Here is a 26,252-nt window from a genome sequence, read left to right as displayed (position 1 = left end):
ATTGACTCCTATTATAATGTAACACAAAGGTAAAATACTCTTTATTAAATGACACAGAAAAACACGGACAAATTATACAATGTTAAGGTAATTTACTAGGAAGGTAAATAGTGGGTCGATCTTACGTTTGCTAGATTTAAGTTATTTGTATAATTGAGTAAATTGACAGCGCAGTGAACATTAATGTATTCAATCTTGATCTCGTTTATTAAAATCAGTACCATAATCTCCTCTCAAAATAAGAGAGCCTAGTTCCCACGCGAGCTCAGTGCGCATTGGGAACTTTACACACACCATCGTTTTTCTTCGTATGTGTGTGCAGGTTTAGGTTCCAGGCTCGAACTGATAACCCCACTGTCAAACCACTATAGGTTACCACGGCTACTGTACAATCGATTATTCCTGCACATAAGCAAAACTATAAGAAGCGAGCCTTTTGATGAGCTTGTATAAAATTTTACGTCTTAGTATTATAAGTATAGAGTTAATGTACCTACTCGTATCGTACTATTTCTATTGTAGCGTCCAGATAAGACATTACCCCGCTAGCCGCAGTCGGTTCCACGTGTTGGCAATACTGTAAACATCTGCACACCGGCGCGTGGAACTGCGCGGCGTATTCGAGTTAATTTGAATTGCCCAGAAGGCCAGTCAAGAAGCGGAGCGACATTCCTTCCGGCGACGCGGTCCTGAACAGAACTTTCCATTGCGCTGAACTCATATCCTTCCTTTTCCCTAGTTTAATATTCCATTGTAAATACTTTCCTTTTTGATAATCTTTATTATACGTTCGTGTGCCTCTAAATCTCTTTTCATTAATTCATCGAAGCCTCAGGAGGCGCACCTACACTGGTGACCCCGCATTGGACAAGAAACGCAAAATTCAAGCAAAATTCAAGTAAGAATATAAAACCTACATAATATTGAAATGTCAAAGGGAAACAGCGCAAGTGACAGCGATGGCGCCGTTTTCAAAGTCGGTGTACGAGCACCGCCGTTTTGGCCGCAAGAGCCTGCGCTTTGGTTTTCGCAGATGGAAGCGCAATTTTCTTTGTCGGGAATAACCGCTGATTCTACAAAATTCAATTATGTAATTAGTCAGTTGGAACATCAATACGCGGTAGAAGTCAAGGATATCATAAATTCTCCGCCGGCCGAAAACCGGTATGTCAAATTGAAAACCGAGCTTATTTCAAGATTGTCATTGTCGCAGGAAAAGAAATCGCTGCAATTATTACAAGGTGAGCAAATGGGCGATAGGAAACCATCGCAATTTTTACGCCAGCTGCGCATTTTGGCTGGAACTTCAGTGACGGATGATTTTTTGCGCACCGTATGGTCAAGCCGGTTACCGAAAAATTTACAGGTCGTAATCGCATCGCAGCCAAATTCAACGCTAGATGAACTCGCGGATTTAGCTGACAAAGTGCACGATCTTGTACCACAAGAACCGCAAATATTTTCCGTAAAAAATGACACTGACAGCAAAAATTTTTCAAATTCAGATTTCGTGGCAATGGCAAAGCAAATGGCAGAACTAACATCGGAAATTGCTTCGCTCAAAGCGCAATTCAGAAGTAGACAACCGCACTCAAGATCGCGCTCGCGTTTTAATTCCCGCAACAAAACTCCAGTCGGACGTCAAGCGCGGTCACGGTCTGCGTCGAAACCAAGAGACCCGTCCATCTGCTGGTACCATTACAGGTTTGGAGACAACTCTACTCGCTGTACCAGGCCTTGCAGTTACCCTGGGTCGGAAAACTTCGACGGCAGCCGGAAGTAGCGGCTAACGACTGCCATACCAAACCGGGCCGCCTCTTCGTAATGGACCGTTCCTCGAAAGTTCTCTTCCTAGTAGACACCGGGTCGGATTTGTGTGTATACCCGCGCACGTCACTCAGTGGCAACCGACCTAAGAGCAGCTACGAGTTAACAGCGGCGAACGGCTCAGTTATATCTACCTACGGTTCGGTGCAGCTGAAACTTGACTTGGGTTTGCGGCGAGCATTTAATTGGAGATTCGTTGTGGCAGACGTTGCTAAACCCATCATTGGTGTTGATTTTTTGTCCTTCTTTAATATTATGATTGATTGCAGAAAACAACGCATTATAGATGGCCACACTACTCTTTCCGCTGCAGTACCAACCCAAGGTACATCCGAAGACATCTCGTCAGTGAAGGTGATGTCAGGGGAATCCAAGTACCACGAGATCCTACGTCAGTATCCCGACATCACCCGACCTTCAGGTACACCAAAGGTACCCAAGCATAATACAGTGCATCATATACGCACACTCCCTGGCCCGCCGATTGCAAGTAAGCCCCGACGCCTTCCTCCGGATCGCCTGAAGATCGCACAAAAGGAGTTCGAGGATATGCTGCAGAACGGTACAGCTTGTCAGTCTGAGAGTCCATGGTCTTCTCCGCTTCATCTAGTACCCAAGAAAGATGACGGCTGGCGACCATGCGGCGATTACCGTGCCCTTAATGCGCGTACGATTCCAGACAAGTACCCGATCCGACATATTCAAGACTTTACGCAGCAACTCGCCGGGAGTACAATATTTTCCAAGGTTGATCTTGTCAAAGCCTACAACCAGATCCCAGTTTATCCGGATGACATCAAGAAGACAGCCATTATCACACCTTTTGGCCTGTTTCAGTTTCCATACATGACGTTTGGTCTCCGGAACGCAGCTCAAACGTTTCAACGTTTCATGGACGAAGCGCTGCGAGGTCTGGATTTCTGCTATGGATACTTGGACGATATTCTGATCTTCTCTCGAAACGCAGAAGAGCATCACCAACATCTCCATCAACTATTTCGTCGACTGTCAGAGTATGGTATCCTCATCAACACTGCAAAATGTGAGTTTGGTGTAACGAACATCACCTTTCTTGGCCATGAAGTGTCCGCAGAGGGGATCCGTCCGCTGCAGTCTAAGGTACAAGCAATCCAAGACTACCCTGTACCCAAGAATGTCAAGGAACTCAGACGATTCCTGGGCATGTTCAACTTCTACAGAAGGTTCGTACCAGGTGCATCAGCTTTGCAAGCGCCCTTGAACGTCGTACTGTCCGGTCCGAAGAAGAAGCCAACGCAAGAGATCGAGATGACAGAAGACATGATGCATGCATTCGAGTCATGTAAGCAAGCTCTCTCTCAAGCCACTCTTCTCGCTCATCCGCTGACAGACGTCGAGCTCGCTATCCACACTGACGCCTCAGACGTTTCCATCGGCGCAGTCTTACAGCAGCGCGCAGCACCGGAAGCCTGGGAACCACTAGCATTCTTTTCAAGACCACTGAATCCTGCTCAAAAGAAGTATAGTCCGTATGACAGAGAACTGCTGGCTATATACGACGCTATCAGACATTTTCGTCACATGGTCGAGGCCAGACCCTTCATCATCTATACGGATCATAAACCTTTGACGTTTGCATTCACCACCGCTAGAGACAAATGCTCACCGAGACAGTTCCGATACTTAGACTTCATCTCACAGTTTAGTACGGACATACGGTACGTAGCGGGAAAAGATAACGTTGTTGCAGACGCACTCTCAAGAGTAGAAGAAATAAATGGGTCAATCAACTACGAAAGCCTTGCACGCGCTCAAGATAAAGATCCTGAACTGCAAGCGCTTCTTCAAGTTGACTCATCATCATCATCATCATCGTCTTCATTGAATCTCAAGAAAATCAAATCTTTTGAAAATAATTTCGAAATTTATTGCGACATCTCCACCGGTAATTCAAGACCTTACCTTACTCAAGCCTTTCGTCGTGCAGCTTTCAACTCATTGCACGGTTTGAGCCATCCAGGTGCAAACGCAACTGTCAAATTGGTGACGCAACGATTCGTCTGGCCCGACATACGCAGAGATTGTCGCCGTTGGGCGAGAGAATGCACAGATTGCCAGAGAAACAAAATTTCACGTCATACGTCATCACCCATATCATCATTTCATACACCATCACTTCGTTTTTCACATGTCCACATGGACATAGTAGGGCCATTACCATTTTCTTGTGGTTACAGATACTGCTTGACGGTCATTGATCGCTTCACCCGTTGGCCTGAGGCCTACCCCTTGGCTGACATCACAGCGGAGACCTGCGCGCGAGCCTTCATCGCGGGCTGGGTCGCCCGCTTCGGCTGCCCTGTCAAAATCACCACTGACAGGGGCAGGCAGTTTGAGTCCGAGCTGTTCCACACCTTGTCATCCATCCTCGGGGCAGAGCACCGGCCTACCACATCCTATCATCCGGCCTGCAACGGGATCATTGAGAGACTCCACCGCCAGCTCAAGTCCTCAATCATGTGCCACTCTAATACGCACTGGGCTGAAGCCTTACCCTTGGTGCTGCTGGGCATCCGCAGCGCTTGGAAGGACGACTTACAAGCTTCAGCAGCAGAGCTCGTCTACGGGGAACCTCTACGCCTACCTGGCGAATTCTTTACGCCTACGAAGGGCACTACGGTCGACTACACGGACTTCGCAGCCAGACTTCGTGACCACATTGGAAAACTCAACCCAGTCCCGGCCAGTCATCACTCGAAGAAACCTTTTTACATCCCGAAAGAGTTGAGCACGGCCGAGTACGTTTTTCTTCGTCAAGGGCACGCGAAGAGATCGCTAGAGTCCCCGTACTCAGGCCCGTACAAGGTTCTCGAGAGACGTGACAAGACCTTTCGAATCATTTTAAATGGAAAGCCGAACACCGTGACCATCGATCGACTGAAGCCGGCCTTCATGACCAGCGACACTATAGATGAGGACACATCCAACAGCCATCAAGCATCAACAATACCAGAGCCTGAACCGAGCACCGTCAGAATGACGCGAAGTGGACGATATGTAAGATTTCCAGATCACTATCGACCATAGCAGGCAATGGTCTCGGCGGGGAGTAGTGTAGCGTCCAGATAAGACATTACCCCGCTAGCCGCAGTCGGTTCCACGTGTTGGCAATACTGTAAACATCTGCACACCGGCGCGTGGAACTGCGCGGCGTATTCGAGTTCATTTGAATTGCCCAGAAGGCCAGTCGAGAAGCGGAGCGACATTCCTTCCGGCGACGCGGTCCTGAACAGAACTCTTTCCATTGCGCTGAACTCATATCCTTCCTTTTCCCTAGTTTAATATTCCATTGTAAATACTTTCCTTTTTGATAATCTTTATTATACGTTCGTGTGCCTCTAAATCTCTTTTCATTAATTCATCGAAGCCTCAGGAGGCGCACCTACACTATATTATAAATTGTTTGTTTTAATTATCAATGTTTGCTCTGATTATTTTGATTATATCATTATTAAACTACTTACAGTTTATTTACAGAATACTCAGGTGACGTTGTGAAGTCTCGAAGCACATGACTAGTTCGTTCTAATGGCTAGTAAATGTTTTTTAACGAGCATGCTTGATTTGATTAAAATAAGTGTGTAAGTAATCAAATAAAATAAAATTACAATGTGTGTACCCATAGCGCCACCTAGTGGCGAATAGCTGAACTAGTACGTGAGCGAATACATGCTTTTGGAAATGTTAACTCGGGCAAAGTCTTAAAAAGGATAAATAGCTGTCAATTATTTTCATTTTGGAAATTTTTTTATTGATTTGAAGTTTATTTCAGCCTGCGAAGCAAACGCGTTGAAAGCGTTGCGTGCACTACGACCAACGCGTGGTGTGGGTGCAGCTACTTACCACTAGATGTCGCTACGGGTCTCTGAATTGCTAACATCATGAAGTGAAGTGAAGAGGCTTGCCTAGTTTTTGATCTTGTGACATATTTATTTTAATACAAATATAATAATAAGTATATTAAAATTTAGTACCTTAAGTACATATCAAATTATATTTTAATTAAAACTTTAGTTGTGTGTCAAAAAAAAAAGAGCAAAATCGAATGAAATTTTAACGTAAATTTATTTTAGTATGATTATTATCGCAATGTACCTAATCACATTTTGTATACAATTCTGCTAGCACGTTGTTCGTGCCATTTTATTGAATGTGGCATAAAGAAGTCTTCATTATCTCTCCCACTCGCTCGTAAACTTCAGTCGGTAATAATACCTACTGAAGTTTTGGAACTCCTTTCAACGTTACATATTCGCTTAATGTTCGTAATATTTGACTAATTAAATGACATCATATCCGTGTTAGAAAAACCGCGAGGCGTGTCGGTGTTAACTAATTATGATTGCTTTAGTAATATTGTTTTTTTTTTTATTACCGTTAAATTGTGATACTCTTTGCGTCATGAACTTTTTTAACTAAGAGTTCCAATGATAGTCTTAGTAGTCTAGTAGTTTGACCTATAATGAGTTTTTCAGAATTTATGGGAGAAGGTGAAGGTTACGGTGAAGGAAAACATCGTGAGGTAACTGCGAAGCTATGTTGTGTTTAAGTTCCCAATTTGCACGTATAAGTACCTATACCAGAACCACTTGTTCCTATTAATAGGTATTGGAATAAATCCTCTAGATCATAAAGGAATACAATACTAACATGCCATGCCAGTGTAAAACTCATCTACTTTATCTGGATATAAGTGCATTTCGAAATTACTGCCCACCTGACGTTTATAAAGCTCGCAATAAGACCTGCTGATCACATCATTATCTAGCCCTATTATACGAGGTGGTCAATAAACAACACGCTGTAATGTATTTGTGCCCGCATTGTGCCTCCATCAAACGATTATCGACTGTTGTCGGCGTAGGCGACGGACCACAGTGTACCTGCGCCAGTAAATAAGCTAACAACTCGCCAAAAATCACTAATCAAAATGACTAGAATATTTGGCGCAGTACAAAATTATCGCTTTTAATCTGTCTTGAAAAACAATGCAAGTTATGATGTTTTGTACTTTACTTTTACGTCTACAGTTGACGCAAATTTGTGTCAATTTGTGTTGTAATTACTCTATCGCACCGGTGATGACAATCACGATAGTAAAAAAAAAAACGATATCAGCATTAGCACTTGATATGGTTAGTATGAAAAATTCGCGCGGCTAAACGAATTTTATATTATTCATTCCACAGCCGCTGCAATGTGGTTGAAGGTCGAGGTAATTTAAACAATATATCATCGTTATAAAGTCCCTGGTGTGGTATTAATAATTACAAAACTAATTGACACACATTTGCGTCAATGGTAGACGACAGCATTCGTTTCGACTTTGATTCGAGCCTTCGTCAGGGGTTGCAAACACTGCTGAGTAAATTATGACAGCTGCACATCAAAAAAGTCACGCGATTACGCGATACGCATTACCGGCAGTGCAGCAGTGTAGTGGAAGCGTTAATTATCAGTAGTAACAGCGTAGTCAAATATTTCAGTCGTGCGGTAACTCTGTGCTGTACCTTGGATTTTCAGTTTGCAGATAGGCGCAAAGTTTGTAGATCACTTACGAATTTTATGCTGTGGTCGAACTTATATTTTTGCGATCCTCCTACGTCCCGGGGTCGTTGACCTCGAGCGCACCTTTCCTTAATGACATGTAGATCTTATTACATAAGGAATAAGGGTGGAATTTAGATGAGCGACGCGTTGATTTTGGAACCCCGCGGTAATAATGGATGGCTCATGTTTAATGTAGAGAGAGAAATATTGATTAGTCATTAGCGTAATGGGAATTATTGGGAATTCAGTTACTGAGGTTAACATAATAATTATTTAGATTAGAATCACGAACCATGATTTGCTTTGGTAGTGCTATAATACGAGCCGAGCCTATCAGTCTGTCAAACGGCCGGCAACGCACCTGTGATGCCCCTCGTGTTGGCAGGTGTCCAAGGGCGGCGGTGATTGCTTCCCGTCAGGTGATCCGCATGCTTTTTCGCCCCCTCGTATATAAAAAAATAAAGTTTAGTTAAAATATAGTTTTTTCTAAAAGTTGACCACTGAGAAATAGCAATTTAAAAAAGAAACTAGCAAGACACTAATTTAAAAATAAAAGTTAGGTACTATAGTATAGATCTGATAGAAATGTCAATCGTTAAAGGCGCGAGGGCCATAAAGCCATGTATGTGTCTTACCAGGTCACTCTGTATCTGCGAAGGATTCGTTAATCAAAATATCTTTATAGGTATTAAATTTCATCACAATCTCGGTTTCGTGAAAGCTTAAGTTCTAGCTTACAATACAATACAATACAATAACTCTTTATTGCACAACCAACACAGTAAGCAGTACAGAAAACACAAGTACCTATATACATAGAGATTTTCTAAGGTAACAACAATACATACAATTCTTGTACTTATATACTATCAAACAAATTGAATCGTGAGTCGTGACCCACTGTGGAACCTTTTCGTAGATAAAATCATAGTGATATCGCATTGATTGTCAAAGGAATTCATTGTGACACTTACTGTGAGAACGTTCTACGGTGGGTCAGGAATCAAATGATTCGAATGTACATTACTTTAGTATGTATGCGCTAACCCTAACAAATAAACATTTAATATTAATTAGGATACCCCGGGCTATTAATATAATGCTTTAAGGTTGATTCTGTACAAACAACACATAGTTTCAGCTAGCACAAGTACCTATAGGTGAGGTTACTGTTGAAGTTAATTAAAATTCAGCGCCTCAATTGACTCTAGGAAAAGGCAAGCCGATATTTTGCCGGCGGACCTCGGTAACGGACTAAAGCATTCTATTTTTACATGACTAAAAGCACAAACGCTTTATTAAAATCACAACTTAAATTGTTACTACGTAATATATTGCTTCATCATATGTTGGATGTTTAATATGTATTTAAGTATGTACTTATCTATATAAGTATGTTTATCCGTTGCCATAGTACAAGCTTTGCTCAGTTTGGTCAGCCTAGACCTAGTCAGGTCAATTGGTGTCAAGTGTCCCATGATATTTTTATTTATTTATCATCATCCCATCCTATATACGTCCTTTAGATTGAGAGTTTGGGCCGCAGTTCCTACGCAGAGACAATGCGGATTGGAAACTTAACACGCACCATTGAATTACTTCGTAAGTTTCCTCACTATAGTTTCCTTAACAGTAAACCTCATGATGAATTTCGAAAAACTCACAAAGATGCGAGCCCGGATTTGAAACCATGATCTTCTGCTACATAGGCTGAGGCCATAGGTCAAACCTCTAGGTCGCCACGGCGGTATATGTTGCTTTGGATAATATTCAAATTACTGGTCAAGCGTCATTTTAGTACGTACAGTCACCTGCATTATCCTTTTGACTGCCGTAGTCTGATATATAAGAGACCCAAATATGTCCAGCCACTATCGCCGTAGTCTTTTATTTAAGACAAAATGTCATTAGTTTCAGTGTAGGTGGCGACACGGGCACGTACGAATGAAAATGTATTGGCGGTTAAAAGGTTAATGTCTGTCACAGCGGAGCGTACGAAACTATCCGACACGTCCTATCGGCAAATAAATAGAGTCGTATCATTATATTAATGCACACTTTGTTGTCGGTGACTGTACTTAGTAGGCCAGTAAATAACTGATTGGGAACCTTTGCTTTGGCTTGGCTCCCTTTATTCCATGCCAAGTGCCATTTGGCAGTGCAAGGCGACTGTTCCCTGAGGCTGTCATTGCTGGCCAGAGCTCCCAGACATTAATTGTCTATTGATGCCGTTAGCTACCACAACTTGTCTCAATTTGAATGAAACTCTCTGTCATGTACCAGTTGTACCCAAGGCGGTGGTGAGCTATTAGACTAAGTTGAATTAGAATAAGATGTTAACGAGAGGCTTGAAAGGGATGTTTGCGTCGTGTGAGTCACTTGCTACTTGTAAGAGAGCGTTGCAATGCCTCTTGTATTATTTAAACTGTAGTAAAACATTGCTTGTCGCATCTATTGCGCCTCAGATATGAACGCACCCCGATGAAGATCGAAACTAGATAGTTTCGATTCGAATTATTCCGTTGATTTTTTTAAATCATAAAATGTCCCTCGTCAATACATCATCATCATCATCGTCATGTCAGCCTTTAACGAGCTAATTCACTTGTCTATGTCGGTGACCCTCGTTCTGCTACGTATCTCCTCATTTCTGATAACCCTCGTTAGATACCCTTAAGCTTTATTATTCTTTAGCAGGTTCTTAATTTTCATTATCACCTCACAAGGTCAATAGATACATGTTAATGAACTTGCCGAATGGTTATAAGACTATAATGAGGCAAACCGTTTGTCTCTATGAATCAGGGGTTTAAAAGTCATCGGCCGCGGCTCTAGTAGACCGCTCCAAATTAGAAGTTATGCGGTCCCAATAATTACGCGTACGGTTCGACCGGGAATTGTGTTAAAATTGACCGTTGAATCATTAGTAAGTCCGAAATGGTGTAGGTATTATGAGGTGTGTTTTCGAGCTAACCAGTGCCTACCAATACTAATACCTGTTTACTTAATAACAAACTATCAAACAGTTATTTTAACGGTTTTCATAATTCACTGTTAACTTACGCAATCGGCATAAAAATCTGAAATCTTTTGTGTTTTTAATAATCTTACATTTCGTCGAGCTTTGCATTTGCTACACTCGTACAGACCGTAATGATCTTAAACTAGCTCTCGGTATATGCTTACGGCAGACTAAAAACATTGCGGGTAGCCGCACTGTCTACACAACTTTAACATCCATCGGCAATATGCCTGTGATCTGATCACGCATGACGCTGAAAGACGCGCGTCAAAATATCAGGAGTTTCTTTAAAAGTGAATTACACTTTGTTCGTGACAGGAGTGGTCGTCATTGATCGTGAAGTCCGCTAATAGAACGACATGGTTTCTGGAACCGTATTAGTGGACTGCACTTTACTGAAAACTGCATTGTGGAGACGTATCATAAATTGACGTGATCGGCCAAGCCGGACTTGTTACGGATTGGTATCGGGCACCATTCCAAACGAACGGCTTAACCTTTTCATGACAATTATTTGTACTTATGTTGAAAACTTTTTCCATCGTTTTACATAACGTATTTGCTAAAGAGAAACTGCAGTTTAGAGACCACGTAATGGCCCATTGTTAACGCATCGGTGACCCTGCGGACCCATAACGCATGGGTCTGTTCAATTAGCATAACATGGACGTTATAAAAAGCGAACGGCTGATGCCAGGCATACCCCTTGTCACTTGCGGCGTCGGGCGTGAAGCGACAACTTTAAGTCAGTAGTGATACATTGACTGCGCACGTTGTAGTTAAACTATAAGAACCTTATATAGACCCGTGAGGTATTAATGCGCCAGGTTTTCGTTATTTATCATTTAAATATAATTGACGCTTAAATGGTGCGTTACGAAGACCGTAGGGCCCTGGAGCTTAGCACTGGTAGGTACTTTTTTGCTTTAAGGTTTAAGGTCAATGATTATAGTACTAGCAGTTTTATGCACTGTTGATGAACATTGGCACTTTTTTGTGTCGGAATAATATAGTCTTTGCTCAGGGGTAGTCATTATTCATGTCCAGAAGACTATTTATATACTATTGATATGGAAATGCTTGATCAATTCTGCGGTACTATTATTTCTTGAATGAAACCAAGTAAACTGCGACACACACTGAGCTATAATGTTTTTAAAAATGACATTAAATGTTTCCTAGTTTCATCCTCTACTTTTGTAGCCTTGCCTTTTGACTCAAGATGTCGATATAGTTACCAGATTGTATATAATGAAGTAGAAATTAATTCTAGTACACTGGAACAAATTGAATTATGACCCAGGGTGAACTTTTGTGCTACTAATGTCATATTGACATCTCATACTTTTGACAAGCTAATCATAGTGAAATTGATTATTAAATGGTCCCACCCTGGGTCATGATTCAATTTGTTCATCTGTACACAGTAAAACGCAGCTGCAGGGCTACTACGAAACTCGAAACTCGAAGTTCGTATCGTACCGTCCCGTATTAAATAGTATAAGTGTCAGAGGGACTGCACGGCACGAACTTCGATCTTCGAGTTTCGTAGTAGCCCTGCTGGCTGTACCATATACCCACGGAGTATGAACATGAGTTTTACGCGTCGAAGCCTCTGGGTGACTCACGGCACTCACGCGCGGCGGTCGGGGCGTCCATTGTCAGGTTACACGATCATATCTGCCACTTGCCATTTTAGTTTTGCTGTTAGTACTTTTTCTGTATAGTATAGTCGACCAAGAAATTGGTTTACCACCCTAAATGATGTCATTTGATGTCATTTGTATCGCTTAAAACGTGGAAGCCTATTTTCACTCACAAGTCAATATGACAATCAGCCTTATTGTTTTATTTCTGAAGAAGGAACTGTCATTAAAATTGGTAAAGCACTTACTTGGTCGACCATACTTGTTATATCCCGCACCTTCGTCTTATTATTGAAAGGTGGTGGTACTGATGGAACCAAATAAATATCTCCCTTTTTCTTTTTTTCTTCGCTTCCCTGGAATAATGACAAATTGGCTAGATGTCAGTCACGTGGGAATTTAAAAAATAATCTTTCTAAGTGCACCTGTATGATCCTCGAGGAATGTGTCTGCCAAAGTTCCAATCTAGCTCTTGTGGTTTAGGTTGTGTGTACGTTGTTTACTATTTGAAAGGTATAGAACGTGTAGGTACGTATGTTTTGAAAGTTTCTGTCACCATCCGCTCAGTCTCCTTGGACAAGTACATACCATACTTATCATGAATGAATAAATTATATGTTACACTAAGTTATTTTATAGTAATTGTATAATCGTAGTGGTACGCCAACTTTCACATATTCGCACAGTTGCATTAAAATTAGCCAGAGAATATATGAAGACTCACTCAACCTTCTATTGTACTGCCAGACTGCAGCGGGTTTAGTTATTCACTCACATATTGCTGAGGAACGTTAATTAACATAGGTTGTTGTCGTTACTAAAGTTTCTACTAAAGAACAGTGCGTTCTTGAATATTATGAAAGCAAGCAAATACTTATCTAACAAATGTTCACGTGTCAACAATAGGCTAGTGTCTTAAAAAATCTAATTAGTGCGCCAGTTAGGTTATCAGACAATATTGGAAACGTATTTTTACTTTTTTCAATTGAGTAAACAAAAAATGATGAAGATATTGCAATTTTTAAATTCGTCGTTACGTCACGTGCGACATTTTTTGAAAAAAAAAAAAACGTTCAATATTCTGATAATTTATTTATCTGATAAATCCGTTTGGTAAGTAGAATAATATTTTGTTACCCAGGAAACTAGCTAATTCTTCAAAATTACCAGCTACGCCAATTTAATTGCTCTCATTAATAAGGGAAATGCGACATGATTATTCTCACACATCAGTCGCCTTCCTGTTTCAATTAAATTCAGGTGCGTACCTGAATTTCAGACTCTTATCTCGAACGTCACGCGTCCTTTCTTTCCGACACCCCTTTTTGTCCCTCTCAGCCTGATAACCGGACAGCGAGCGGCGCGGGCGCAGCCGCACCTCAGTCTTCCCTCAACCGTCGCTGTAAGCGGACGTGTTGCCGTTCCCAAATAGAGCCTAACCTGTAATTTAAGTGATGTGATGCTGGAGCCCCATTAACTAGTGATAGTGTTTTAGTGAACAAGTGCACAGTGTGATTCATTGGTGATAAGTTGTACCGATCATCGAGTACCGTTGTGTCACACCCCGGTGATTCGGTTAATAGCTTTGGATCTACAGTGACTGTGTTGTAGTGACGCTAAGATTTACACCGTGGAAAGGTTTACCTTGATCGGTAAAAGGAATCGCAACTTATCCTTTACTTACTTTATCTATAGGACTGTAATTAGGCAAACGCATCGTTCTCTACGTTGACAGAACTATTTAGTTGTATTCTATTGACTAATTTCCTCAACATTAGCACTGATACTGTTCTCAGAAAAGAATCGCTGGGTTTGGTAAAATTGCAGTTACTCGTTCATTGTTCAAGTTTAATGGGTTAGAGGGCATTTCTTTTGTTTCTGTTGTTTTGGTTGCGCTTGATCGGTTTCAGAGGAAGGTTTTTCGGCGGTGAAACTGCGGCAACTGGACCTTGATATCCGGCGTTGCAACAGACTACAATTGAGCTAGCTGGCGGCAGCGACCCAAGTTACAGGCTCATTATAATTTTTAATAGCCAATATATCCCTCCCTACTGTGCTTAGGCCTTCTCTTTCTTTTTCCACTCGTCTTTTGCCAATTTCTCACCCATCCGGCTCAAATCGCTCTGTAGCTTATTATATTTATCAATCTTTTTACAGTTTTTATCAGTCAACTTCGGTTAAATCGATTTTTTCCTTGATTGCATTGAGGTTATTCAAAAGGTTATGTTAGTTTAGAGGTATTAAACAGCAACCACAAACAATTTCAGCTTATCACATTGAAATTAATAGAACTATATGTACCCCAAGTTTAACTCGTATTTTAACTTACTAACCGATCAAGTTAACGCCTCGCTTGGTGCTTTAACTTGCGCCATTACGTTTAAACCATTTTGTACAGTCAAGGTTAGCATCAGGTTTGCTTACATTACCCATTCTGTATCTGCCTTCTGTTCCCTTTTATATAAGTTAATTTAACATTATACCGGCAGAATTTGCATCGATTTCAACTACACCAATATAGATTACTTGTTAGTTGATATCGTGTATTTGTTATTTAAATACTTGCTATAAATTACAATGTCGCCGACGTAGATTGACAGACGGTTTTGTAATATTATTTATGTTTTGCGATACTGTAACCTGATTCCGTGCGGTAATTTGTCTTGCCTAGAAAATTAGTGAGATAAATACCTATCGTTTCCTTTGTCATTAATATATTCGTTATCATTTGATCGCTTTTCTTTTTGTATGCACCCATAAAAATTGCACCCTAGAACGCGTCAACTGTAAGTTATTGTAATTCTTCAAGGCAATTTCAATTTGCTTGAAGTTCCTAATACTTCTATTTGAAATAAACTATGCTTGTGCGGTTGTGCATTACGTTGCAATTTAATAAAGAAGTTCGTTAAATATTTAGTGGCTTTTAGATTATTTTGTTTAGCAATTAATTTGTGAAGGTAAATAAGAGATGATTGTTCTCCAACTTTAGAAGTCACTTTCACATGACGATCATCGTATTGTCTTTTGGGCTAAAGCTTTCGATTATCATTTTAATGACCATCATAATCAACACCCATATGATTGTAAAAGCAAGTGTCATGCCAGCTTTCTAAGCTTGCGCAATAGGAAAGTGTGGGAGTAGAGCTACGGTTTGGTAATGCGCCTTGTACGCTTCTAATTATTTAATCAGACCCCCTTAGCGGGAAAATAACAATTTTGCTAAAAGAAGAAAGATGTGTGAACGACTTTAATCTCACTCTCTTGAGTTTTTAACTTCACTACCTTTATGCATTCTTTTAATCGTCCTCTTCCTTTACTCGTTTTCTTAGGAGCGGCATTATTACGATTGCCTAACTATAGTAATGCGATGTACCTAATTACAGTAGCTTTATTACATTTTAAATGTTTTCTCTACGTTCTCTTTTACACGGCCTTTACCTTGGATTTTCAGATTTTTGCATCACAATATTAAAAAGTTTCTTCAGCTATATTTTGATATTGCTTTTTAATGATAACTTTACTCTCTTATTGACTTACGGCAGTTACCTTAATACGTGTCGGGCAATTCATCCAAACTGCTTCTATTATTTTAATATTATCTTTGGTAAAATATGGAGAAAACAGGAATGTAGCACTCGTAATTCCAAATGTTCCCGGAAATTTGTTAAAAATGTCGTGATTATTTTTGTTATAATAGGTACATCTTGGTAAACACTTTATAGATATCACGTCAAAAAACTGTTAGGCGTTATCGCGGTAAATGTAAAGGAGGTGCTGATAACGATAAGAAATGCTTCAGGTGATGTCACCTGCTGTTGTTAACCTGGGATAGTTTCTAATAAATGTATTAAACGACGCTTTACTACGTTTACGCTCTGAGCAGTACCACTACCATGAGTTTACAGTGACCGTACTCGATAGCGACGGCGTAAATTATTTGTAGAAGCGCTGTACAATTCTCCATACAAATAATTTACGTCACTGTAAACTCATGGCAGTGGTACAGGTGTAATCTTACAAATATCGCGATGATCATCCGCCAGACAGTCATAAATTTTAAACAGTAGCATAAACTATAGTAAAATACTTTGAGAATGCCCATGACGAACTTTTAATAATGATAGAGTCACGAAATTTAATACTTACGTGTTACAAAACAGAGAAATAAAACAACAACAAAATAATATGATGATTGCAATTTGCACCTTCCGATCGCTTATCACATTGCCGCGTTTAAGAATGAAGAGGTTTAATCAATCGACTTAATTATAGATATCATGATCAGGCGGCGATAAAACTAATCAGAAACGTGATGCCAGAATATGCTAGGCAAGTGATACATTCAACAAAACTGTAATTATGATGTATAGTTGAATAATGTTCATCTTAACGCTGTAGCAACATAAAACAATCAGTGCGGTTAAGGAATCATTAAGAAATAATGCCTGTTATGAGGCACTAGAAGCTTTAACCTGCTTGCAGTTTAATAGTCTTGTTTAGTGCTTTTACCTCACCGTTCTATAGTCTTCGTGTAATGCCTTTTTTCGTGTGTTGTAATATCAGATAATGACTAGTTACTGTTGCCATAGCTATTGTGTTGCTCTGGTCGATTTTAAATGCAAGCGGTTACAACTGCCGGTGAAATAGAATAACTGCTTGTAGTTTAAGTAGGTATATTAATATAGCGTCGACTATGTTTAATTGACTGGTACAGTATGCCATCTGTCACTTACGGTATTGCGTAAAAAATAAGTAAGCTTAACAAGAAATGCATACCAAACACGGAACCGGTGGCCATTCTAAATCCGATGTGGATACCTTATTAGGTACAAATATAATGGGTAGGTAATTAAATAAAACAGAGCGTTAGGTACGGCGCGCCCGCGCCGTCCTCGCAGGAGGTTGGCGAGCAACCTTAACATGGATAACTAGTCGTGTTAAAATATTTAATTATTGCGTACTTGTAGTTTGTTTACAATAATGTTTTGTAAAGCAGTTAACAGAAGTCTTTTTGCGATATGATTTAAGACTTGGCGGAATTGCTCAAAATATAGCTTATAACATTATTAAGATTTTACTTCTTGTTATATAAATTGTATGTAACTCCGTCTATGTTGTATAAATCTTTTCCAGTTTTGTACGTAAAGATAAATAATGGCACCGACCGTAACAAGTACATTAAATTGGATCTAGAACGCAGGTATCGAAGCAATACTTTGTTTAAAATAATATTTACTTACGTGCAATGAAATCGAAGAAATGGTTGAGTGCGAGCGAAGTGCGAGATATTATTTTATTATCAATGTGGTATTAATGTTGACGCATCGTTTCACAGGTTTAAGGATCGGATATTCAGCAGTAGGTGTCGTATTTTTCTTGCTAAGTGACGTGAACATTTTTTTTTCTTTTAGGTATCTTTAGAGTTTGGGTTTTCTTAATCTGAGTTATATCATAAGTCATAGCTTCATACTTTTTATATTCCTCTAGTTTTCAATAATTACTCGAGACATCGCGAACTATTAGCAATTCCGTCCGCGTATTGTTTACATGCATTATACATGGTGTTCAAACAAAGGCGTCGCGCCGACCGGTCGCTCTTGTGCCAGTTTGTCTGCCAACAAACCTTAGTCAACACTAATGTATATGTAATTTACGAAAACGTGAACGAGTACGTTCTCTTAGGAAGAATAATAGCTTGGTTTGTCTTGTAATAAATCTTCTGGTAGAAAGACTTTGGCAACGTACTCGTAATCAATGTATAGTAGAAGCTCGTCATGTAAAAAAGTAGTATTTCACAAATTTATGTCAACATTTGGCGATAGATTTTATGCAGAAGTTGAGGTTATCCACTAACGTTGTTATATCCAAAAAGCAGCTATTGTAGGTGCGTCCCGTGACTTATAGCAACATATTATGTATATCATTTCGTTTTATTGACGTTCACGGCCTACAATCATCGTCATCATCATTATACAAAATGACATTATTCCATACGAGCATTATTGAAAAAGTTGTTATGCTAAACGAATTTTATGTAATTTCAACGTTATGCATTTCATAAGTTATGCACTGTTTTTATGCTAAACGTTTATAATGATTTACGTTGTTACATTGAACGTTGTTATACGACAAGTTCTTAATGCTGATTGAACGACACCCTGGTATATCATACAATGTTCTGGTGCATATACATACATAATAATGAATGGTGAATCAAATACCGAGCCCGTAGTAAACAGAAAGGCTCGGTCAAACAATGCCCGTCTAAGGCTAACAAGTGCGCGTTTATTGTGGCTTATCTGATAAGAGATAGTCGCGAGGACTCGATCGCGATATAGCTGCAGTTACCGGGAAAATTATGCATTATAAGTTACCAAAGATACGGTCGTGATAGGGATATAATATATCAATGGACAGGAAAGTTTCCGTCATTGAGTCATTGTGCGCGATTTAACACTATTTGGGGCATCTATCGTTTCATTAGAATGCCATCAACAGAAGCTTGCCTTGAGTATGAGATTATCATAGTCGCCTCTAACATTGATTGGCTCGGTTAGGATCCTTTCCAGAACGGGAACTGGGACGAAGTACGGAAGACAAATATTTGTACCGGTGTGCGGCGGGCGACGTTGAATTATTACCCTAAGCCTAGGTACTAAAAGGTTGTTAGTTGTTAACTTGTTGTGTTCCAAACTTACACAACCATGATTCCTTCTATTTCCTAAAATCGTTTTAGAACTTACCAAAGCCAACGCTCCAATTTGGTTTTCTTAATTCTACTTAATTCAATTCTACGTCTTCTAATTCTAAGCTTGCCATTGTCGCTAGCGCGTCGCTATGCATTTTTTTTTATCTTTTTCTCTTGCTGTGCCCCGTTCCTTAAACTTTAAAATAACACGTGGCTCACATTCTTGATTCTCTTCTGATCGTAAAGCTACATAGAAATTTTCGTTTCAATTATACGTATACTAAGCTGTTCCAATTTAACTTTAACAAGTGGAAAATGTTGAAACTTCCCGTTTTGTTCCTATTGTTTGTACATGACCTCCCCAGCCTCACCTTTGCAAGCTATTCAACTGTAGATAGATACCTCGTTATTTTGATTTCCGTATAGAGATTGTCGGATATAGCCCTGCAAAGACAATGGGTACGTTAGGTACGTACCTATCTCGAGTCGAATTTATAATGGATATGGTTTAAGCTATCCGAGAACTTGTGCTTTTAGAAATGTATAAGACGAGGTTATCTTTTTTTAACTTTTCTTTTCTTCTTCTTTCTTTATACAGTATTAAGTATTTCGTTATTTGTAATGGCTGCTTTTAAATGCTTAAATCTTTGGAAGCATTGGTTTTGAATAAGGAATTGTTCGTTCACAATTTGACTTGCTTAAATCACCGCAAGCCGCAAATAGTTGTGGTGATGTGAAAACTTTATTGTGTTCTGTTTATAAAATTTCACCATTGTGTTCGTGCCATCTCCTTGCGTAACTAGAACCATGTTCACATTATAATGTGAATTTAAAACTCTCAATGATTATGTTATTCTTATTTCATGATTGCGATTGTATCTATCTTAAGATAGTTATACAAAGAGCAGCTTTTAAAGCCCTTGAACTCTTAGCATTTCCAACAGTTCAGTATTAAATAAGATTACACAAGAGTTATGACCTATTTATGTCGCCCCTATTATAATTTATTGCCTTATACCATAAAAATCACGGGCCATTAAAAAATATGATGTTTTAACGGTGCCGTGTCGATAGAAGAGTCGAATCCAAATCGGCTGGTAACATGAGGTTCTAAATGAAATATATATGATCGCCTCTCTTCCACATCTAAAAAAATTATACAATACTATGCTTTGATACTTTTTCATGTCTATTTTTTGATTATATCTTAATCTTCTGATCACTGAGATCAAATGTAACAAAGAAGTAGGTTAGCACGTGTTCATTATTTTCGCACAAGACGCGGGCACGCTCCGTCTGGCCTGTCGGTCAGCACAACGGTATTCCGTAACGGTACTAACAGATTAATTGTGCCGAAATTTGGAACGTCTCGATGCCATGCCAGTTGCTGCCATTGCTATTGCTGGTTGATTAATTTTGAAGCTATTGCAATTACTTGAATTTATAAAGTATGCCTGATAAACTGCATCAGATGAAGTGAAGACTGGAAAAAGATCTAGAACGCATAATGGCTATGTCGTTCTCTTGATTATGTGTTCTTTAAATGCTATAAATCCGTTGTGTTTAATTTTACCCATATTTATTACATACTCGTGCAACAGAAAATCCGAGTGTGATTGCATGCTCTGATCAATTAACTTCGGTCTATTCATTGTTTGCAGTAAATACCTGCATTCTGCGTTACTAGACCAAAACAGGTTATAGAACTATGCCACGTCGCCCACTATGGCTCTAAATTCGTTGTCTGTAGGCGGTTTTAGGCAAGGCAGCATGCACATGTTGTAGGCGTTCTGTTAGAGCGGTGAAATTGTACGTTATAGTAGCTATGGTTTTCTCAGAATGAATACACATAGCCGTTTTTGGATATCTAAATTAATACGCAAGTTTACAACATCTTGCTGTCATTATTTTTCTTTTAGATTGTTATCATCTCTGAAGACTCCTAGATTGTGGTTCATAATGACATTCAAACTGTTCTCAAAAATTGGTTAAGATCAATACCAATCTCTTAAATATCGCGAACCCACGATTACATTGAAATTTGTTTATGGTGGGTCATAGGAATAATAGCAACGGCACCTTCACGCTTTTTGGTATGAATGCTATACTGTTTTCAGTGCGCGTATCGTTTATTAGAATTTACTCGGCATGGGTTTTAACCTTGCCTTATCGGTTATCGTTCTTATTCCGTGGCTTGCCATTTCTAGCTCAGTTTTCTTAACCTTCTCAATTCCCATTGCTTCTTATGCAAACAAATTACGCTATTGACGTATGGCGATGGCGTTGCTACCATCGTAAGTTGTTTGAACATTCAATTTTAACCAAAAATAGCTCACACGTGTCGACGTAAAAGCAAGCAGGGACGAGTACTTACAAGGCCGACGAATTTGGATTAACTTTAACGCCACTTCGAATGAGGTATGCTGTGTTGCGAGTCTGAACAGATGTTTCACTACGTGTACCACTAGAAGGCTGCTTATATCTTATACGGTTAACATGTCTATCTACAGCTGTTAAGTAACTTGTTATATACGTACATGATTGTCTTGTTTTTATTATGAGAGGGAGGCAAACGAGCACGCGAGTCATCTTGATAAAAAATGATTCGCCCATGAGAACCAACAACTAAAGGAAAGACCTTTAAAGAAATTATGAGCCCTTGTCAATATACAAACCAAAATCGTCGATGTGCAAATTATTATTAGTATCATTACAGGTGTAGTGGAGGTGGTTTTGCAGGTGGACCATCTTGCTCGCTAATCCTGCCGTGAAATAGCAGTTCTTGCACTGTTGTGTTTTGGCGTGGAGAGTTAAGACAGCCGGTGAAATTACTGGCACTTGAGGTGTCCCATCTTAGGCCTCTAGGTTGGCGACGCATCTGCAATACCCCTGGTGTTGCAGCTGTTTATAGACGGTGCCATCCAGTCGAATAAAAAAAAATACACAATTTATGTCCCCAAATCATGCACAAATTTCACGCCATTGAAACATTATGATGGACAAATTATTTGATTGGTATTAGAAATGTGTTCTAGTCTTCAAGGTACGTACAGTAGCCATGTTTACATTATTGCCAAGACTCACGGCTAACGTGTGTTAGTTCAAGATCTAGATCTGAACCAGCTCGGATGGTCGGGTCTAGCTTTCTATTTCACCTTGCTAATACTAGATCAGCTCATTTTTTACTCATTATATCTATGGACTCGTTATATTTGTGAAGAAAGTAATTTCTGGACGCTTTCAATTTAGAAATTAAGAGCAGATGAAAGTAACTAATGACATTCTAGGTGTCGCTCTTGTAATCGAAGTAAGATTTTAATTTCACATTTTAATTTACGGCTGTTAAAGCAGATGCGGCGCTTTAATATATTCAGATTCTAAATATGGCCGATAAACTTCGATCCGATAAATATATGTCGTTTGGTAATATAGTAACTGAGAATGAGGACGTTTACATGCGTGATGATTCATTAGCAAGTGATTTTGTTGCGACAGCTTTTAGTCAGGGATGAACAATTTTAATAGCTTACACACGTCACTAACTTTGAAATTAACTCTCATTACAAAGTTGCGTCGACATTTTAACATACCATTCTGTTTTTTTTTTGTAATACGACTAGTCGGCTAGATGTTAATAGACAAAGGGGCTGTTTCACCATCCATTTATTAGTGTTAACTGACGGTTAAATGTGATGCCGTCTCTATTTGTTTTGTTCGAATAGACGAAGACGGTATCACATTTAACCGTCAGTTAACACTAATCAATGGATGGTGAAACAGCCCCTAAATGTTTTAGCTGAATTGGTAAAAAAAATACCATTTATTATTTTAAATTACGAAATATTAAGTTGAATTGAATTAAAAACTACTGTAATTACATTCGATGCTCTGGAATAATTTATCGGTATTCGCATTTCGACCCTTTTATAAAGGCAGGGAATCGTAAAAACGATTCAGGAACGACCTCTTTGTAATTGAAGCAATAGCCGGGCTGCGAAATGGGTGGGCTTTGATTGTTATAGAACGGATTTTTTTTATAATAACGGGCTGAAGATAACTGATCTTAGACTTTGTTAGAGTTAACTCTAAAATATTAAAAGCGCTGTGAGAATTCGAAGCTCACTGCGATAAGTATCACTTAATTTAAATCCATTGGATTGAGTTTTAACTCAATGTCCATTTAGTGCGCCTAATGCAAGCATCGCTAAAGACTGTTTTGGAGTCGAGTTAGTTTATATATTTTATGTACCTAAATATAACTAAACAATGTGAAACTTTCACCGTCTCGTCCCACATCTGTTACGTCATAATGACTGGTTTCATCCAGTCATTTGTTTGTTTCTTTTCTCCAAAACCCGTACCCAGTAGGTATATTGACGAACTGGTTTCTTGGTGCGACACTTTGTCTCGCACTTGGCTATAGATTTGTGATTTTCGAAAGACGTGAAAGTTGCATATCCTTTTTTGGTGTGTAGATTAAAGGCGAATATTAGTTGCGATCTGATTGATATTTGATCGTATATTATTTTAGTGGCAAAGGAAAAAAAAAAATAATAAAGTTTGCAATGGCATAATAATTTGTAACGGGAATTCTATTTCAGCTTACGGGAAAGTTCATCTGTTAAAAACAATTATACAGACATTAAGCGCTGGTTTATTTTATTTGGTAATACCGTTATCGACAAGAAATTAAGTGTAAAACTATTTTAAATGCCTAATCATACCTTTTTGAAATCATAACAAGTAAAATATCCAAGAGAAAATCTCTACAAAAACATATAGCCAATTTAATTGCACTTGTGCTTGTAAAGCTCCGTCGAAAGCCTTTTATCGGATTAGCAACCGCACGGGGGTGCTTTTCGCTGTATCACCGACAAAATCGTTAGCCACCGGCCCCTCCGACGCACTGGGCTTTGAACTTTCACGCTTTCAATCAAAGGGCAATGATTTACCAATTATTGAAAGAAGATGTTCGTACGGAATCAATAAGTTTTACTTGTTTGCAGTTCACGTCATGTTGTTATGAACGTGAAATGTGAAAATTTTAAGTTGACTTAAGACATTGTCATCGACATTAGGATTAGGAATAAGCGTTGGTTGGAAGGTCTTAATGTTGAAAACAGAAGTGGTAAACAATTTTATACTCTTGATCGTGTCCAATTTCAGCTGAACTAAAATGTCGAAACGAAATATTTCAATGGCCATTACAGACCCGACTGTGAAAGGTAAAATTTCGAGGTCGACGAAAGCTGTTAAAACCGTACACAATTGAAAGTAAAAAAGTTATTACGCGTAATTTCGTTGACCATGACAATTAGTGTACGGGTCAACCGCTCCGCCGCGCCAGCCAACAGTGGTGGCATCGGACAATGCGGGTTTAAACACTCATGATGAGGGGACGTGTGCTTCCTGCTTTGCGACGAGTGGCATGTCCAAGTAATTATCCTAATTTTGATGACTAGTTAAGTTACCTACACTGGCACCGGAGTCAGAGAGAAAGCAGCAGCGGGAATGGTTTGAGTCCGCATTCAGAGATAGAACTAGAATTAAAGGGATTATGACTTCTGGACGAAAGCTATGCTCAGTTCTACTTCAATTGGTTAACTAACTGATGTGGTAGGAAAATTTACTTCGAAAAAGATTGTCAAAAGATTATCATGAAAGCTCTCAGTAACAGGCCAAAATGATGCACGAAATAATCTTCATTAAAACCGGTTTAACATAATTGAATAACTTGTAACAAAGTTGCAATTTTATCTAATCGTATAATACGTATCGAAGCGATTGCGCGGTATCTCCCGAGCGAGACGACGTGCGCGTTGTACTGGTTTAGAGGGAGACGGCTGCGGCTCTCGGTTCGATGCTCGTGAGTCACGCTCCGGCGCCCGCGCAGCCTCTCATGATGGTCCATTCTATGAGCGAGTGGCGGGAGTATGAAGCCACGGACAAACCATACTGATGGGCCCTCTATAATAGAGCTTATATGATAGGTGCGCCTAAATTGACTTTAAAGCCGATACTTATTTAGTATGCATAAAGTAGCTCATATGGAGCCGATAATTAACGCGCTTTTTAATGGTGAATGTAACGTAGTAGTAGTAGGTATGTTTAAATATCAGTACCTGTGACAATTTGGTATTTATCCCTACAGTATAGCTTAGGGATTTTCAAAAAACGAGCCTACTTTTTTTCTCACAGGACCGGCAACGAACCCCTAGATGCACTTATATTATGGTTGTCCATGGATGGTCTGCTTGTTTTCTCCTTGTCATTAAAACAATGTCAAGGATATACCTTAGTAATAAATAGCACAACCCGTTCAATGCGTCTGTAACTTGATAGGAATATGTTTGAAATGAAATGTCACGGGACATGACACCATCACTTAAACACAGATACACGTAGTTGTTACATCACATTTATTTGATTTATTGCTGGATTGTTGACTTGAACCACAGTCTCTTGTCGGAAGCATCGACCGCGCCGACGGGGTCGCGTAACGTTCGTGATGGATTGCTGGCTTCGTGCTCGCCGCGTTCACCAACATGACAATTATTTGCCGGATACCAACAGCACACTCATTCATTCCGACCAATGTTTGATCCAAAACACGTCGACCTGAATTTGCTGCCAGAGATGAGAAATTAGGTTCGCGATGAGTCATGTCGAATGAGAACTTCATTAATTCGTATTCATATCGGAGTGTTTGAAGATTAATTAAACATGTTTGGTTACGTAAGAGATGATGCTTATTTTTTAATAAGTATACTTTTTATCTTCAAAGAGTAACTAGTTTAAATGAAAATTTACGTAAGGAGTTGTTCGGTCGAGCCAAATTCTACTTTCTTTATTACTTTCCAACTCATTTATTAACTCTAAAGCATTAAAAATACCACCGTCCGAGACGCGTTCTTTTTGCTTTTCACAAAAGGAGACGGGAACTGGTTTGCGAAGGCCCCGCAGCAAAAAATACCGGAATGGCCGCACGAAATGCTCCTTTAAACGTTTGCTAATTTGCGTAGGTTGGCTATTACAACATTAATCTCTGGTTATACTTTAAAAGGAAATGCTCGTTGTATCACTTATAGGAGCTCGTGTAATACACGGTGTTCATTATGCATAAATAATGCTAGTAAAAACTTCTTTGTCTACGAACAATTCGATTATTATCATCATCAAAATGACGTCCATATTGTTTAATCTACCTTACCTATCGATTGAAATTCATGATTGAGACTTAACTTCTTAACATTCTAATTGCGGGAATACGGGTAACGTGTTAACATAGTTATATTTGCAGTCCCTTCAATGTCTAGATTACGTTCCGATTGCTAAAACCATGCCTCTTGCGGAAGTTTGCGGTTTACACGATGTCATCTATTCCAGGGAATTATCACCTTGTTGTGTCTCATGTAAGGTTTAGATTATAGTTGTAATAGTGCTGCATTGTAGTCTTGCGGTAGACTAGGTTTACATTACA

At 39.4% G+C, this 26,252-nt stretch overlaps 1 protein-coding gene across 15 annotated transcripts in view; it reads left to right on the top strand.

Annotated features, from left to right (window-relative positions):
* The window catches only part of LOC141444299 (serine/threonine-protein kinase MARK2-like), a 196,646-nt gene that overhangs the window by 77,749 nt on the left and 92,645 nt on the right, over window positions 1-26,252 (top strand). For 7 of the 15 annotated variants that reach the window (XM_074109806.1, XM_074109802.1, XM_074109808.1 and 4 more), the window contains exon 1: window positions 13,480-13,736. The exons of 7 other annotated variants lie outside the window; for them this stretch is intronic. The gene's annotated coding sequence lies outside the window, so the exon portion shown is untranslated. Of the gene's footprint in view, window positions 1-13,479; window positions 13,737-26,252 lie in introns of those variants that run through there. One more of the 15 variants, XM_074109800.1, reaches the window with a different exon arrangement.

This window comes from Choristoneura fumiferana, chromosome 29, assembly GCF_025370935.1.
Source record: "Choristoneura fumiferana chromosome 29, NRCan_CFum_1, whole genome shotgun sequence".
Taxonomy (NCBI): Eukaryota; Metazoa; Arthropoda; class Insecta; order Lepidoptera; family Tortricidae; genus Choristoneura; species Choristoneura fumiferana.
This window is presented reverse-complemented; position numbering and strand designations above follow the sequence as displayed.